The sequence below is a fragment of the Oncorhynchus keta genome, chromosome 10 (genome assembly GCF_023373465.1).
Source record: "Oncorhynchus keta strain PuntledgeMale-10-30-2019 chromosome 10, Oket_V2, whole genome shotgun sequence".
Lineage (NCBI taxonomy): Eukaryota > Metazoa > Chordata > Actinopteri > Salmoniformes > Salmonidae > Oncorhynchus > Oncorhynchus keta.
Genome location: NC_068430.1, coordinates 18,334,375 through 18,349,585, shown reverse-complemented (window position 1 = coordinate 18,349,585; position 15,211 = coordinate 18,334,375). Strand labels below are relative to the sequence as shown.

The window sequence follows — 15,211 nt, the reverse complement described above, 5'->3', positions numbered from 1 at the left end:
TGAGTTTTAATGAGTTATAACGGCGAGGCACTCACACCTATTGTTATATTAAAGTCAATTATACAGTGCATTAGGAAATTATTCAGACCCCATCCCTTTTTCAACATTTTGTTACGTTACTGCCTTATTCTAAAATTGATTAAAAAATATATATATCCTCATCCATCTACACACAATACCCCATAATGATAAAGCAAAAACCGTTTTTTTTTTTCAAAATGTTTGCAAATGTATTCAAATAAAAACAGAAATACCTTATTTACATAAGTATTCAGACCCTTTGCTATGATATTTAGCTCCGGTGCATCCTGTTTCCATCGATCGTCCTTTAAATGTTTCTACAACTTTATTGGAGTCCACCTGTGATAAATTCAATTGATTGAACATGATTTGGAAAGCCACACGCCTGTCTAAAAAAGGTCCCACAGTTGACAGTGCATGTCAGAGCAAAAACCAAGCCATAGAGCTCCGAGATAGGATTGTGTTGAGGTACAGATCTGGGGAATGGTAGCAAAAAATGTCTGCAGCATTAAAGGTCCCCAAGAACACAGTGGCCTCCATAATTCTTAAATGGAAGAAGTTTGGAACCACCAACACTCCTCCTAGAGCTGGCCGTCCGGCCAAACTGAGCAGTCGGGGGAGAAGGGCCTTGGTCAGGGAGGTGACCAAGAACCCAATGGTCACTGACAGAGCTCTAGAGTTTCTCTGTGGAGATAGGAGAACCTCCCAGAAGGACAACCATCTCTGCAGCACTCCACCAATCAAGCCTTTATGTTAGAGTGGCTAGACGGAAGCCACTTCTCAGTAAAAGGCACATGACAGCCCGCTTGGAGGCTCATCAGAGGAGGAAGGGGAGGACCATCCTCAGTGAAATTTCATACAAATAAAAATTGTGAAACACTAAAAAAATTATCCTTTTTAGATAAAACTAGACTAAATATATGAATATGTCACCAAATAATTGATTAAAGCACATTATTTTGCAATGAAGGTCTATAGTAACTTCAACAGCACTCTCTGGGGTAGCACCATGGTGTAGCCGGAGGACAGCTAGCTTCTGTCCTCCTCTGGGTAGGCCTCGCCCCCTTCCATAGACCTACATTGTAATTATGACCACTTCTGGAGGACGTCCTCCAACCAATCAAAGCTTTTTCAGTATGAAAAGGGACTTGCGAGTGGCGCAGCAGTCTAAGGCACTGCATCCCAGTGCAAGAGGCATCACTGCAGTCCCTGGTTTGAATCCAGGCTGCATCACATCTGGCTGTGATTGGGAGTGTACGGTGTACAATTGGCCCAGCGTCGTCCAGGTTGGGCTGGGGTAGGCCGTCACTGTAAATAAAATTTGTTCTTAACCGACTTGCCTAGTTAAATAAATAAAAAACTGACATGTTGTCCATCCAATCATAGGATTAGGATCAGAGAATAAACCTACTGTGTTGTATTGGGGTTGTGCTGCAGAGCATATTTCTATGTGTTGAGAAGCTTGGTGAGTTGGTGACATTATTGGATAGAGGTTGAAAAGTGATAGTTGAGCATTTTTGGGATATTATTCAGTTGAAATTAGTTTATTCAAATTACAGGAGACGGAGGAGGTAGATTATACATTGTTTTCATAACTTTATTTTTGTATCCAGTTAGTGCAATTTATTTCAACTTGCCTTGCTAACTTTAGTAGAAAGTGCAGTAGCTGGCTAGCTATCAGCTCGAGTGTGCCCCCGTCGCTGCCAATGCTGCCGCAAATTTAGTTGACTTTTTATTGAAGAACCCCTAAACAACAAAACAAAAGCAGGGAGCATATAAATGCCCACATCAAATGCAAGCTTCTGGAGAAAAGCCACATCGATCATGAGGTCTACGTATTCAAACTGCGCAGCACAACAAGAAAGTAAGAAGAAACAGGGATGTTCTCAAGAGGCTTATCAACACCACTGTGTTTTAGGGCATGCAATAATTGGCTTTTAGGGGACACAACGAGAGGGAAGGTTCTTGCACATTACGATGCTTTACTTGCTGAACATATGGAACTTTCTACTACTGTCTTTTCTGGGATGTCGAAATCAATTCAGAATGATTTTATAGCTTCCATCGCGCCATCCATTAAAAGTTAGATTGAAGAGAGAGGTTGACGTAGTGCATTTCTTTGTGCGCGCTCAAGTAGGCTTTCCACTTTCCTCCGGGAATTTATTTATCAATGATGATAACACATAATCACTCTAGAAAGACACAAGCAAAAACTCATTACATAAATGTTGTAGCAGCCTAGGCTACACCTAAACATTAGAGATCTGACATGCTGTATGGGATGAAAACGAGACCATTTTTTTGTCTGAAGGCTACTAACAAGAGCAGATGCATACAGCCTATGTGCGCCGTCCATTTGATCAGGGTAACTAATTGGTAACGTTATGTATTTATAGTCCATTTGTGGGTCATGAGAAAATGTGAATGTGATTAAATTTGGTTTATATTTAGAATTGGGCTGGCTAGGCTGCCTATACGCTTTCAATCCAAAATGATTAACTGGAATTAATCAAATCAACATAGTGATGACAGAAGTGAGCACATTTTATATAAAGCCTACAGTTGCATAGGCCTGCATTATGCAAACATGCATAAAGCAAGCTCAGCCCTGTGAGTTCTATTGTTTATCAGTTGTTGTGTCTGGGTAGAGTAAATCCTCCTCCGAATCTAGCCTAAATATAATTAATATGAACAAGTACAAGGTTGCTGCAGTTTGACAAGCATCACGTCTGGAGGACACCTGGCACCATCCCTACGGTGAAGCATGGTGGTGGCAGCATCATGCTGTGGTGATGTTTTTCAGCAGCAGGGACTGGGAGACTAGTCAATATCGAGGAAAAGATGAATGGAGCAAAGTACAATGAGATCCTTGATGAAAACCTGCTCCAGACCGCTCAGGACCTCAGACTGGGGCGATGGTTCACCTTCCAACAGGACAACGAATCAAAACACACATGAAAGACAATGCAGCCGTGGTTTAGGTACAAGTCTCAGAATGTCCTTGAGTGGCCCAGCCAGAGCCCAAACTTGAACCCGATCAAACATCTCTGTAGAGACCTGAAAATAGCTGTGCAGCAACGCTCCCCATCCAACCTGACAGAGCTTGAGAGGATCTGCAGAGAACAATGGGAGAAACTCCCCAAATACAGGTGTGACAAGCTTGTAGTGTCATACCCAAGAAAACTTGATGCTGTAATTGCTGCCAAAGGTGCTTCAACAATTACTCAGTAAAGGGTCTGAATACTTATGTAAATGAAATATTTTCATTCATTATTCTTATAAATTAGCAACAAAAAAATAACGTTTTTGCTTCATCATTATGGGGTATTGTGTGTAGATTGATGAGGGGAAAAAATAATTTAATCAATTTTAGAATAAGGCTGTAATGTAACAAAATCGAAAAAAATGTAAATTGTCTGAATACTTTCTGAAAACACTGCTAACCCATTTGAGTATTCCAGGACCAAAGTTCCCAGTGGGCACCCGTTGGTTGAATCAACATTGTTTCCACGTCACTTCAATAAAATTACATTTAACCAACATGTAATAGTCATTGAATTGACGTCTGTGCCCAGTGGGTTGGCATTGTAATTTTGTCTGAAGGGAGAAAGAGCAGAGTAGAGAATGTAGCGGAGTCCATAGAGATACAGCTAAGTATCTTGGCTTCAGTTGATGCCATTTCCGGTCACAACTTGCAGACTTGTTTACGTGTTGCTGTGCATTTTGTTGCCAACCTTACTTTGCTACCTGACAACTTTACGGTTTTTACTTATTAATTACCGTTTATATTTTGGGTTTTTCCCTCACTCAACTTTTTTTCATTCAACCTTTTCACTCTGGACGCTTTATCTGAACGTGGTTCGTCAGGACCTCCAACAGCCGAAGCTAAGTAGTAACATTAACATGATGCCTTCTAATTGCAGTCGCTGTACTCATAATATACAGGAGAACGATCGCCTTACGGCGAGGATAGCTGTGTTGCAAGCCCAGCTTCAGACGCAATCGTTAGGTAAGGGTCATTTCATTGTAGGAAAGGATGAAACAGCGTCTGTGCCACCAGTAAGTACAGATAGTAATGTTAGTATAAATCCCCTCGCACGGTCCCCGCAGCCGGACAACTTTCTCATGGTTTCTGGAGGGAAATACTGTAGGAATGCTCAACCGGTGTCGCTCATTCAGCCGACAGAAACTTTCAACCGGTTTTCCCCAATAAGCAGAGAGTAGGAGTCTGAGGCCGAGCCTTCTCTTGTCTCTACTCCTCCCGTTATGGGGTCTGAGACGCCGAAGCTTCCCACCATTAGCTCTGACAAATTGAAAACCCTAGTCATTGGCGACTCCATTACCCGCAGTATTAGACTTTAAACGAATCATCCAGCGATCATACACTGTTTACCAGGGGGCAGGGCTACCGACGTTAAGGCTAATCTGAAGATGGTGCTGGCTAAAGCTAAAACTGGCGAGTGTAGAGAGTATAGAGATATTGTTATCCACGTCGGCACCAACGATGTTAGGATGAAACAGTCAGAGGTCACCAAGTGCAACATAGCGTCAGCGTGTAAATCAGCTAGAAAGATGTGTCGGCATCGAGTAATTGTCTCTGGTCTCCTCCCAGTTAGGGGGAGTGATGAGCTCTACAGCAGTCTCACAACTCAATCGCTGGTTGAAAACTGTTTTCTGCACAATGAACTAATCACTGATCATAATCTTGATGTGATTGGCCTGACTGAAACATGGCTTAAGCCTGATGAATTTACTGTGTTAAATGAGGCCTCACCTCCTGGTTACGCTAGTGACCATATCCCCCATGCATCCCGCAAAAGCGGAGGTGTTGCTAACATTTACGATAGCAAATTTCAATTTACAAAAACAAAAAATGACGTTTTCGTCTTTTGAGCTTCTAGTCATGAAATCTATGCAGCCTACTCAATCACTTTTGATAGCTACTGTTTACAGGCCTCCTGGGCCATATACAGCTTCCAGAAAATAGGAACGGAAATGGCGTCACACCAACCTGGAAGTCTTCCGACTAGCTTGGAAAGACAGTACCGTGCAGTATCGAAGAGCCCTTACTGCTGCTCGATCATCCTATTTTTCTAACTTAATTGAGGAAAATAAGAACAATACGAAATGCATTTTTGATACTACCACAAAGCTAACTAAAAAGCAGCATTCCCCAAGTGAGGATGGCTTTCACTTCAGCAGTAATAAATTCATGAACTTCTTTGAGGAAAAGATCATGATTATTAGAAAGCAAATTGCAGACTCCTCTTTAAATCTGCGTATTCCTTCAAAGCTCAGTTGTCCTGAGTCTGCACAACTCTGCCAGGACCTAGGATCAAAAGAGACACTCAAGTATTTTAGTATTATATCTCTTGACACAATGATGAAAATAATCATGGCCTCTAAAACTTCAAGCTGCAATCTGGACCCTATTCCAACTAAACTACTGAAAGAGCTGCTTCCTGTGCTTGGCCCTCCTATGTTGAACATAATAAACGGCTCTCTATCCAACGGATGTGTACCAAACTCACTAAAAGTGGCAGTAATAAAGCCTCTCTTGAAAAAGCCAAAACTTTGACCCAGAAAATATTAAAAACTATTGGCCTATAACGAATCTTCCATTTCTCTCAAAATTTTTAGAAAAGGCTGTTGCGCAGCCTTGAAGACAAACAATGTATACGAAATGCTTCTGTCTGGTTTTAGACCCCATCATAGCACTGAGACTGCACTTGTGAAGGTGGTAAATTACCTTTTAATGGCATCAGACCGAGGCTCTGCATTTGTCCTCGTGCACCTAGACCTTAGTGCTGCTTTTGATACCATCGATCACCACATTCTTTTGGAGAGATTGGAAACCCAAATTGGTCTGCACGGACAAGTTCTGGCCTGGTTTAAATCTTATCTGTTGGAAAGATATCAGTTTGTCTCTGTGAATGGTTTGTCCTCTGACAAATCAACTGTAAATGTTGGTGTTTCTCAAGGTTCTGTTTTAGGATCACTATTGTTTTCACTATACAGTGGGGGGGGAGTATTTAGTCAGCCACCAATTGTGCAAGTTCTCCCACTTAAAAAGATGAGAGAGGCTTGTAATTTTCATCATAGGTACATGACAGACAAAATGACAAAAGAAAATCCAGAAAATCACATTGTCGGATCTTTTATGAATTTATTTGCAAATTATGATGGAAAATAAGTATTTGGTCAATGACCTCTTGGGGATGTCATTCGAAAACATAATGTTAACTTTCACTGCTATGTGAATGACACACAGCTGTACATTTCAATGAAACATGGTGAAGCCCCAAAATTGCCCTCGCTAGAAGCCTGTGTTTCAGACATAAGGAAGTGGATGGCTGCAAACCTTCTACTTTTAAACTCAGTCAAAACAGAGATGAGTGTTCTAGGTCCCAAGAAACAAAAATATCTTCTGTTGAATCTGACAATTAATCTTAATGGTTGCACAGTCGTCTCAAATAAAACTGTGAAGGACCTCGGCGTTACTCTGGACCCTGATCTCTCTTTTGACGAACATATCAAGATTGTTTCAAGGACAGCTTTTTTCCATCTACGTAACACTGCAAAAATCAGAAACTTTCTGTCCAAAAATGATGCAGAAAAATTAATCCATGCTTTTGTTACTTCTAGGTTAGACTACTGCAATGCTCTACTTTCCGGCTACCCGGATAAAGCACTAAATAAACTTCAGTTAGTGCTAAATACAGCTGCTAGAATCCTGACTAGAACCAAAATATTTGATCATATTACTCCAGTGCTAGCCTCCCTAAACTGGCTTCCTGTCAAGGCAAGGGCTGATTTCAAGGTTTTACTGCTAACCTACAAATCATTACATGGGCTTGCTCCTACCTATCTCTCTGATTTGGTCCTGCCGTACATACCTACACGTACGCTACGGTCACAAGACACAGACCTCCTAATTGTCCTTAGAATTTCTAAGCAAACAGCTGGAGGCAGGGCTTTCTCCTATAGAGCTCTATTTTTATGGAATGGTCTGCCTACCCATGTGAGAGACGCAAACTCGGTCTCAACCTTTAAGTCTTTACTGAAGACTAATTTCTTCAGTGGGTCATATGATTGAGTGTAGTCTGGCCCAGGAGTGTGAAGGTGAGTGGAAAGGCTCTGGAGCAACGAACCGCCCTTGCTGTCTCTGCCTGGCCGGTTCCCCGCTTTCCACTGGGATTCTCTGCCTCTAACCCTATTACAGGGGCTGAGTCACTGGCTTACTGGTGCTCTTTCATGCCGTCCCTAGGAGGGGTGCGTCACTTGAGTGGGTTGAGTCACTGATGTGATCTTCCTATCTGGGTTGGCGCCCCCCCTTGGGTTGTGCCGTGGCGGAGATCTTTGTGGGCTATACTCGGCCTTGTCTCAGGCTGGTAAGTTGGTGGTTGAAGATATCCCTCTAGTGGTGTGGGGGCTATGCTTTGGAAAAGTGGGTGGGGTTATATCCTTCCTGTCTGGCCCTGTCCGAGGGTATCATCGGATGGGGCCACAGCGTCTCCTGACCCCTCCTGTCTCAGCCTCAAGTATTTATGCTGCAGTAGTTTATGTGTCTGGGGGCTAGGATCAGTTTGTTATATCTGGAGTACATCTCCTGTCTCTATTCGGTGTCCTCTGTAAATTTAAGTATGCTCTCTCTAATGCTCTCTTTCTTCATCTCTCTCGGAGGACCTGGGCCCTAGGACCATGCCTCAGGACTACCTGGCATGATGACTCCTTACTGTCCCCAGTCCACCTGGCCGTGCTGCTGCTCTATTTTCAACTGTTCTGCCTGCGGCTATGGAATCCTGACCTGTTCACCGGACGTGCTACCTGTCCCAGACCTATTATCTGACCATGCTGGTCATTTATGAACATTTGAACATCTTGGCCATGTTCTGTTATAATCTCCAACCGGCACAGCCAGAAGAGGACTGACCATCCCTCATAGCCTGGTTCCTCTCTAGGTTTCTTCCTTGGTTTTGGCCTTTCTAGGGAGTTTTTCCTAGCCAACGTGGTTCAACACCTGCATTGCTTGCTGTTTGGGGTTTTAGGCTGGGTTTCTGTACAGCACTTTGAGATATCAGCTGATGTACGAAGGGCTATATAAATACATTTGATTTGATTTGAGATACTGTTTGTTGCTGTGCTCATGACCATCATCATGATAGAGGAGATATCTTTGTGTCAGGCATCAGGGGTGAAGTAGCACTGTGGTGTAATAACAGGCTGCAGACACCTCACCCATCTCACAGTCACACACTACATACAAAAGAGAGATTACATGAGACTGTCATTCACACATACATTGGCCTTGGTTATCTTGTAAATAATCCCGTACATTGCCTATATATCTAAGTTATGGCCGTAACTACATATGAAAACAGAGGTCTGGACCTTAGTTATTTTTCTAATTTGAAAAAAATAATAACAGAAATATATATTTTGTACACAATAAAGAAAATCAATATCTAAATATTGCTCCCAGCATTGATCAAAGCTCAGGAAGCTTATATTTTTGATCTGACGGAGCTTAATCGCGCCAACTTCTTTGCGAACCAGTGGAATCATAAACAGTGGTTTGTTTGTTATATTAGCCTGCGTCCCCAGATTTGCCTTTTTAGCAGCACATTCACCACTCTCTCAAACAGCTAACTCCCCCCTCATGCAGCACGGACCTGAGATGTGATATGAACTACCCCAGCTCACAGTCCGCTAAGGTAGGCCACTAGAGACGCTGCTGACAGTGTGTTTGCTAGATGTCAGACAAAAGGCCATTTTAAAATTGTCCTGTGACTCCTGCAGAGAGCTACTGGGAGACAGTGATGTGAGCATGTGGCTCTCAGTGGTGAGGCTGAGGCAGGCTGCAGGCATGCAGGAGGAAGCAGAGGAGACCGAGAGAGGAGACAGAGAGAGGAAGCAAGCAGGGGGAGAGGTTAGTAGAGTGGTTCCCAAACTTGGAGTCAGGCCCCATGTGGGTTCCCCTGAGAAAATCTGTACTAATCTTACCAAACAAGTTAGGAACTTAAAAAATATATAATATGTTTCAATATGAACATCTCCATATGGCCTATCTTCCCTACAGGCCTACTGTCACACCTGCTCCAGCCCCCCCCTCCCTGGCGAGCGCCAGGCTCCCCAGCATTACGCACACCTGCCTTCCCTCCGGCACGCAGTGTTGCCACAGAATGTATTGTGAGCAAGGCCTCAAAAAGCTTTACATACCGGAGCTGCGAGAAAAGTTCTAGATATTATTGAAACAATGTTGTGATTGTGGTTCCAGTGGGGGAAAGATTCTATTGGGTAAAGGTTCCCCTGGGGGTTGCCATGGAAGCCAAGAAGGGAAGTGAGGTGTGTGTGTATACGTGTGCTCAATGAGGAATGGGAATTTGCCTGAACTCAATTTCATACACTAAGTGTAGTCTCACCCATTCATTTCTAATGACCGGTCATTTTTGACCGGGAACACCACAGGTGTACAAAAGTTAAATAAAACACCCAAAATGTTAAGTCATGGAACCTTATGACAATCAGATTAAATTAACTACATTTTTCAGAGAGAACTTGTAAATCGGTCCAAATCGACCGAAACACAGCAGGAGGGTTAAAAACGTGTTGTGTATTTGAGGTTTAAAAAGGCTTCTGAAGTTAGTCATTTCTACTTTAAAATGTCAGACTTGATTTTCACATGTGAAAAATATATCAACCCCTTGAAAAATGTCCTTTATTTGTTGTGGGTTTGATTCCCACAGTGGACCACTATGAAAAAAGTATGAGAACGTTTGAACTCAACTTCTAAGTCCCTCTGGATAAGAGCGTCTGCTAAAATGTAGAGCAACTGTAGAGGCTGGCCCTTGTGATAACTCTCCATCATCTTAAATATAAACAAACGTGACACTAATCAAATGTCCCAGTTTACATGAGCACCGATTTAAACTTGCTCTTCTCCTGACAGGCTAATTAAATCTGATGTTTTTCACAGCGGAAGGATGAAACGGTGCTGAGGTCACAGGGACTGCTGAAGTGTATAGGCCTATGAATGTACATCAGAGACCGACAACAGGAAAACACATTCTGCAGTGATCTCACTGGCTGCACTGAGCTACACACAACTACTCAACTCTTCTACCAATTAACATCACTGAATCCCTGAGGTTACTGGAGGATCGTCAGAGAAGGGGTAGGACCATCCTTATTGAATTACTTTTTTTTCAATAGTGCAACATTGAAAAAGTTATTTTTAGATAAAACTATACTAAATATATTAATGTAACCAAATAATTGATTAAAACACACTGTTTGCAATGAAGGTATACAGTAGCCTATTACTATAGTGTAGCCGGAGGACAACTAGCAACCGCAGGGCTCTCCAGATGGTGTTGCGGTCTGCCCAACACATCACCGGGGGCTCACTGCCTGCCTTCCAGGACACCTACAGCACCCAATGTCACAGGAAGGCCAAAAGATAATCAAGGACAACAACCACCAGAGCCACGGCCTGTTCACCCCACTATCATCTAGAAGGCGAGGTTAGTACAGGTGCATCAAAGCTGGGGCCGAGAGACTAAAAAACAGCTTCTATCTCAAGACCATCAGACTATTAAATAGCCATCACTAGCCAGCTACCAGCCGGCTACTCAACCCTGCACCTTAGAGGCTGCTGCCCTATATACAGCCTTATTATAAAATGAATTCAATAGTATTTTTTCCTTTTACAAATGTGACCCAATTCAGGAAACTAGGCATATGTCGCGGATCACTACAACTTTTCTTTTTAAATCAAAATGCGTTTTTGGGCAGAAATGCCTTCTGGAACATGTGAACTTTCATGTGCCTTCTTGTATGCCATCTGTAAATATGAATTTAATTTTTAACCTCTCTAGCGTCCCATCTGGCCAACATCCAGTGAGATTTCAGAGCGTCAAATTCAAATACACAAATACTCATTTAGAAAAATTCAGAAAACAAAACATATTTTAGATAGGTTTAAAGATGATCTTCTTGTGAATCCAACCACGGTGTCAGATTTTTAAAATGCTTTTACGGCGAAAGCATACCTTACGATTATTTGAGAACATAGCCCAGGTACCAGCCAAGCAGAAGCGTTACAAAAATCAGAAATAGAGATCAAATTAATCCCTTACCTTTAATGATCTTCATATGGTGGCACTCAGAAGACCTTAATTTACTCAATAAATGTTCCTTTTGTTCGATAATGTCTCTTTATATCCAAAAACCCCAGTTTTGTTTGCGCGTTTTCTTCAATAATCCACAGGCTCAAACGCAGTCAAAACAGGCAGACAAAAAATCCAAATTGTATCCGTAAAGTTCATAGAAACATGTCAAACGATGTTTATATTCAATCCTCAGGTTGTTTTTAGCCTAAATTATCTATAATATTTCAACCGGACAATAACGTTGTCAATATAAAAGGTAAACAAGAAATGCACTCTCTCGGGATTGCACATGAAAAAGCTCTGTGACACGTCAGGGTCCACTCATTCAGACTGGTCTTACTCCCTCATTTATAAGAATACAAGCCTGAAACAATTTCTAAAGAATGTTGAGCCCTAGGACCATGCCCCAGGACTACCTGACATGATGACTCCTTGCTGTCCCCAGTCCACCTGGCCATGCTGCTGCTCCAGTTTCAACTGACCTGAGCCCTAGGACCATGCCCCAGGACTACCTGACATGATGACTCCTTGCTGTCCCCAGTCCACCTGACTGTGCTGCTGCTCCAGTTTCAACTGTTCTGCCTTGTTATTATTCGACCATGCTGGTCATTTATGAACATTTGAACATCTTGGCCATGTTCTGTTATAATCTCCACCCGGCACAGCCAGAAGAGGACTGGCCACCCCACATAGCCTGGTTCCTCTCTAGGTTTCTTCCTAGGTTTTGGCCTTTCTAGGGAGTTTTTCCTAGCCACCGTGCTTCTACACCTGCATTGCTTGCTGTTTGGGGTTTTAGGCTGGGTTTCTGTACAGCACTTTGAGATATCAGCTGATGTACGAAGGGCTATATAAATAAAATTTGATTTGATTTTGATTTGATTTTGACATCTAGTGGAAGGCATAGGAACTGCAAATGGAGTCCTAAGTCAATGGATACTGTAATGGCATTGAATAGAAAACTACAAAACCAACAAATAAAATACTTCCTGAATGGATTTTTCTCAGGTTTTCGCAGTGTTTTCTATCCAAATCTACCAGTTATATGCATATCATATCTTCTGGGCCTGAGTAGCAGGCAGTTTAATTTGGGCATGCTTTTCATCCAAAATTCAGAATGCTGCCCCGTACCCTAGAGGTTTTAAATTAAGAGCCTAGTTGGTTTAGCCACAGAAAAAGTCAGCAACCTTCCCGCTAGCCATGATTGGCTGAGCTAATGAGCGAGCTGGACATGCCAAGAGATGAGTTCAGATTGGTCTGCCATATAGCACGCTTCTGTCTATTTGAGTTGGTCAGTATGTGCAGGTAATCCTGTCTAACGTGGCTTTTTTTAAATGTATCGAGTAGTAGAACTGCATAAGCGTTGCTCTCCACCTTCTGGACCGAGTTTTGAAATCAGTGGAATTAGAGTATGATAGCTAAGGAGATGGAGAAAACACCTGTCTCCGGATTACATCTTCAAACTAAGGGCAACCATTGCATCCGTGACAGGAAGAGGCGTCCATCCATTACGTATACGGATAAGATAGTCCAGCTAGCTACGTTTACAGATATTACACGGTAAACCAACAGAAAGTCATTTTCATTTCAAGTTAAAGTGTACTGTTAGCTAGCTGGCTCGCTAGCTAATGTTATGAGTATGATCTTATTATTCATATCTCAGAGCCATTTGCTTTGTGAGTTGTAGCCGAATGTCAGCTAGCTAACATAGAACCTGGTTGGTTAGCTATCTGCAGATTCATGCAGGGTAGTATGCAAGTATCCATTTCAATAGAATGTCACTGTGACAACTGTTGGGTACATTGACTTTAATTCTGGGTAGATTGTCTTCAATACAAAACTTAGGAGGCTCATGGTTCTCACCCCCTTCCGTAGACTTACACAGTAATTATGACAACTTCCGGAGGATGTCTTCCTACCTATCAGAGCTCTTGCAGCATGAACTGACATGTTGTCCACCAAATCAAAGGATCAGAGTATGAATCTAGTACTGAAAACATAAGCTACAGCTTGCTAGCACTGCAGTGCATAACATATGCTGAGGGGGTTTTTCAAAGAGAGAAATAAAGTTTTGAACAAATCAATTTCTTCCAAAGTGAAGGAGAAGCAAGAGAGAGAGGTAGCTATATTTAGTTGTATTTCTTTCTTCACTTTTTTAGCCTACTCCAACACACAGCTCAATGAGAAAGGGGTGCTAGGTTAGCTAGGTGGCTATGGCTATCCACCACTGGAACTCTTCCAAGTCAAGTTAAGCTTTTGATTTTATAAATGTATTGCCACCGGAGCCCGCTGGTGTAACTGCTAAACTGTACTGCATGATTGTAGCGGGTTTACTAACGTGTTAGTTCTAGTAGCTATGTTGACTATGACGTGACAACGATGTAGACTGTGTGTAGCAGTTAGCAGTCATGATATGAACGTTTGACTTGGAAAGTTTTTTTTTCTCGCCTGGTCACAGTCTACAAGCGAAGGGAAAATGTGAGAAGAGGAGAACTTGAACTTGATAGATTGTTGCAAAAAGGAATTATATATACAATGAGAAAATTGATCATGCTGTTTTTATGTGGCTGCTATGAAAGTGAACTGTGTTTGTGTGTGATCAGAGGTGTATTCATTCCACTGATTCTGTTGAAAAACGTTTCTTAGAAAATGGAACGAAGATAAACATACCTGAATTTGTCCAATGGAAACTCTTGTTTGCAACTGTGAGACTAATGATTACACCCTAGATCAACTAGATGTAGGCAAGAGTGTGCATGGCGGTATTGAATGTATCACTGTCACCTTGATTACGCACAATTCTCTCAACCTGTGTGTACCTACATTGTAAAGTCTCATTCATAGGCTAGGTTGTAGCAATCTTATGATGGGTACAGGAATAATTTAAGTATCATGTAGTAACCTAAATCTATCGCTGTTACATTGAGCTGGGTGAATGAAATATGAATGACAGTTATCTAATATGCTGTAATGGAAATAAGGCCATGATCATTAACAAAAGAATCATCCTCCCTCATCTTAAATGGCACCGACCACCACTGCCTGAGGTACTGGATAGCTGTAAGATACAGTAGCACAAATAGCAGACACCTACTGTCTGAGCTGGGATGAAAAACAATGAGGCATGAAGCACACACATCATCCCACCAGATCAGAGAGAGCGTGGGACATGACAAGTCTCATGCCTGAAAAAGGAGAGGAGATTTGTTCAGGGAAGAAGAGAGAGTGAGGGATGGGAAAGGGGGAGGCAGATATGTAAGAAAAAGAGAGAGAAAATCCTCACATGCAGCCTCAGAACCTGCTGACTCACTGCAACCTCCATGGGCTGGCTCTGGCTCCCCTTCAGAAGGACAAAGTGACACTTCCCATCGTACTCCACGCGCGATGATGGGAAGCTTTAAATAAAAGACGGGCATAAAACCGCATTAAGGCTATAATGGCGCCAGAGGGGATGGCTGCCATTTTACAGGCTCCTAACCAACTGTGCTATTTTTATGTTTATATTTTTTTGTAACTCATTTTGGTACATAATGTTGCAGCTACCCTCTCTTATGACCGAAAAGAGCTTCTGGACAAAGATTTTTTATTTAATGAGTCCCACACGAAGGATATAATGCTTTGTTAAGACAAGGCCCAAATTCCATTGTTGGTTAATTAAGGGCTTGTAAGTAAGCATTTCACAGTAAGGTCTACACCTGTTGTATTTAGCGAATGTTTTTATTTTTTATATAACTAGGCAAGTCAGGCAAGTCAAATTCATATTGACAAATTACGGCTTAACCAGGCCAAACCCGGGCCAATTGTGTGCCGCCCTATGGGACTCCCAATCACAGCCTGTTGTGATACAGCCTGGAATCAAACCAGGGTCTGTAGTGATGCCTCTAGCACTGAGATGCAGTACCTTAGACCGCTGCGCCACTCGGGAGCATGTAACAAGAAACATTTGATTTGAAATTAAATAGCAGCTCCCTAGGATGTATAATAGTCAAACACCTTTCTCATCAGAACAGACCGATGTGAGA

General features: G+C 42.3%; 1 long non-coding RNA gene across 1 annotated transcript; it reads left to right on the top strand.

Moving 5' to 3' along the window:
- The first annotated feature begins 5,416 nt into the window (after positions 1-5,416).
- LOC127932158 (uncharacterized) lies at positions 5,417-14,892 on the top strand. The gene is made up of 3 exons (XR_008144397.1): positions 5,417-10,195; positions 10,326-10,544; positions 11,638-14,892. It is a non-coding gene; the product is annotated as an uncharacterized LOC127932158 (long non-coding RNA).
- The last annotated feature ends 319 nt before the right edge of the window (positions 14,893-15,211 follow it).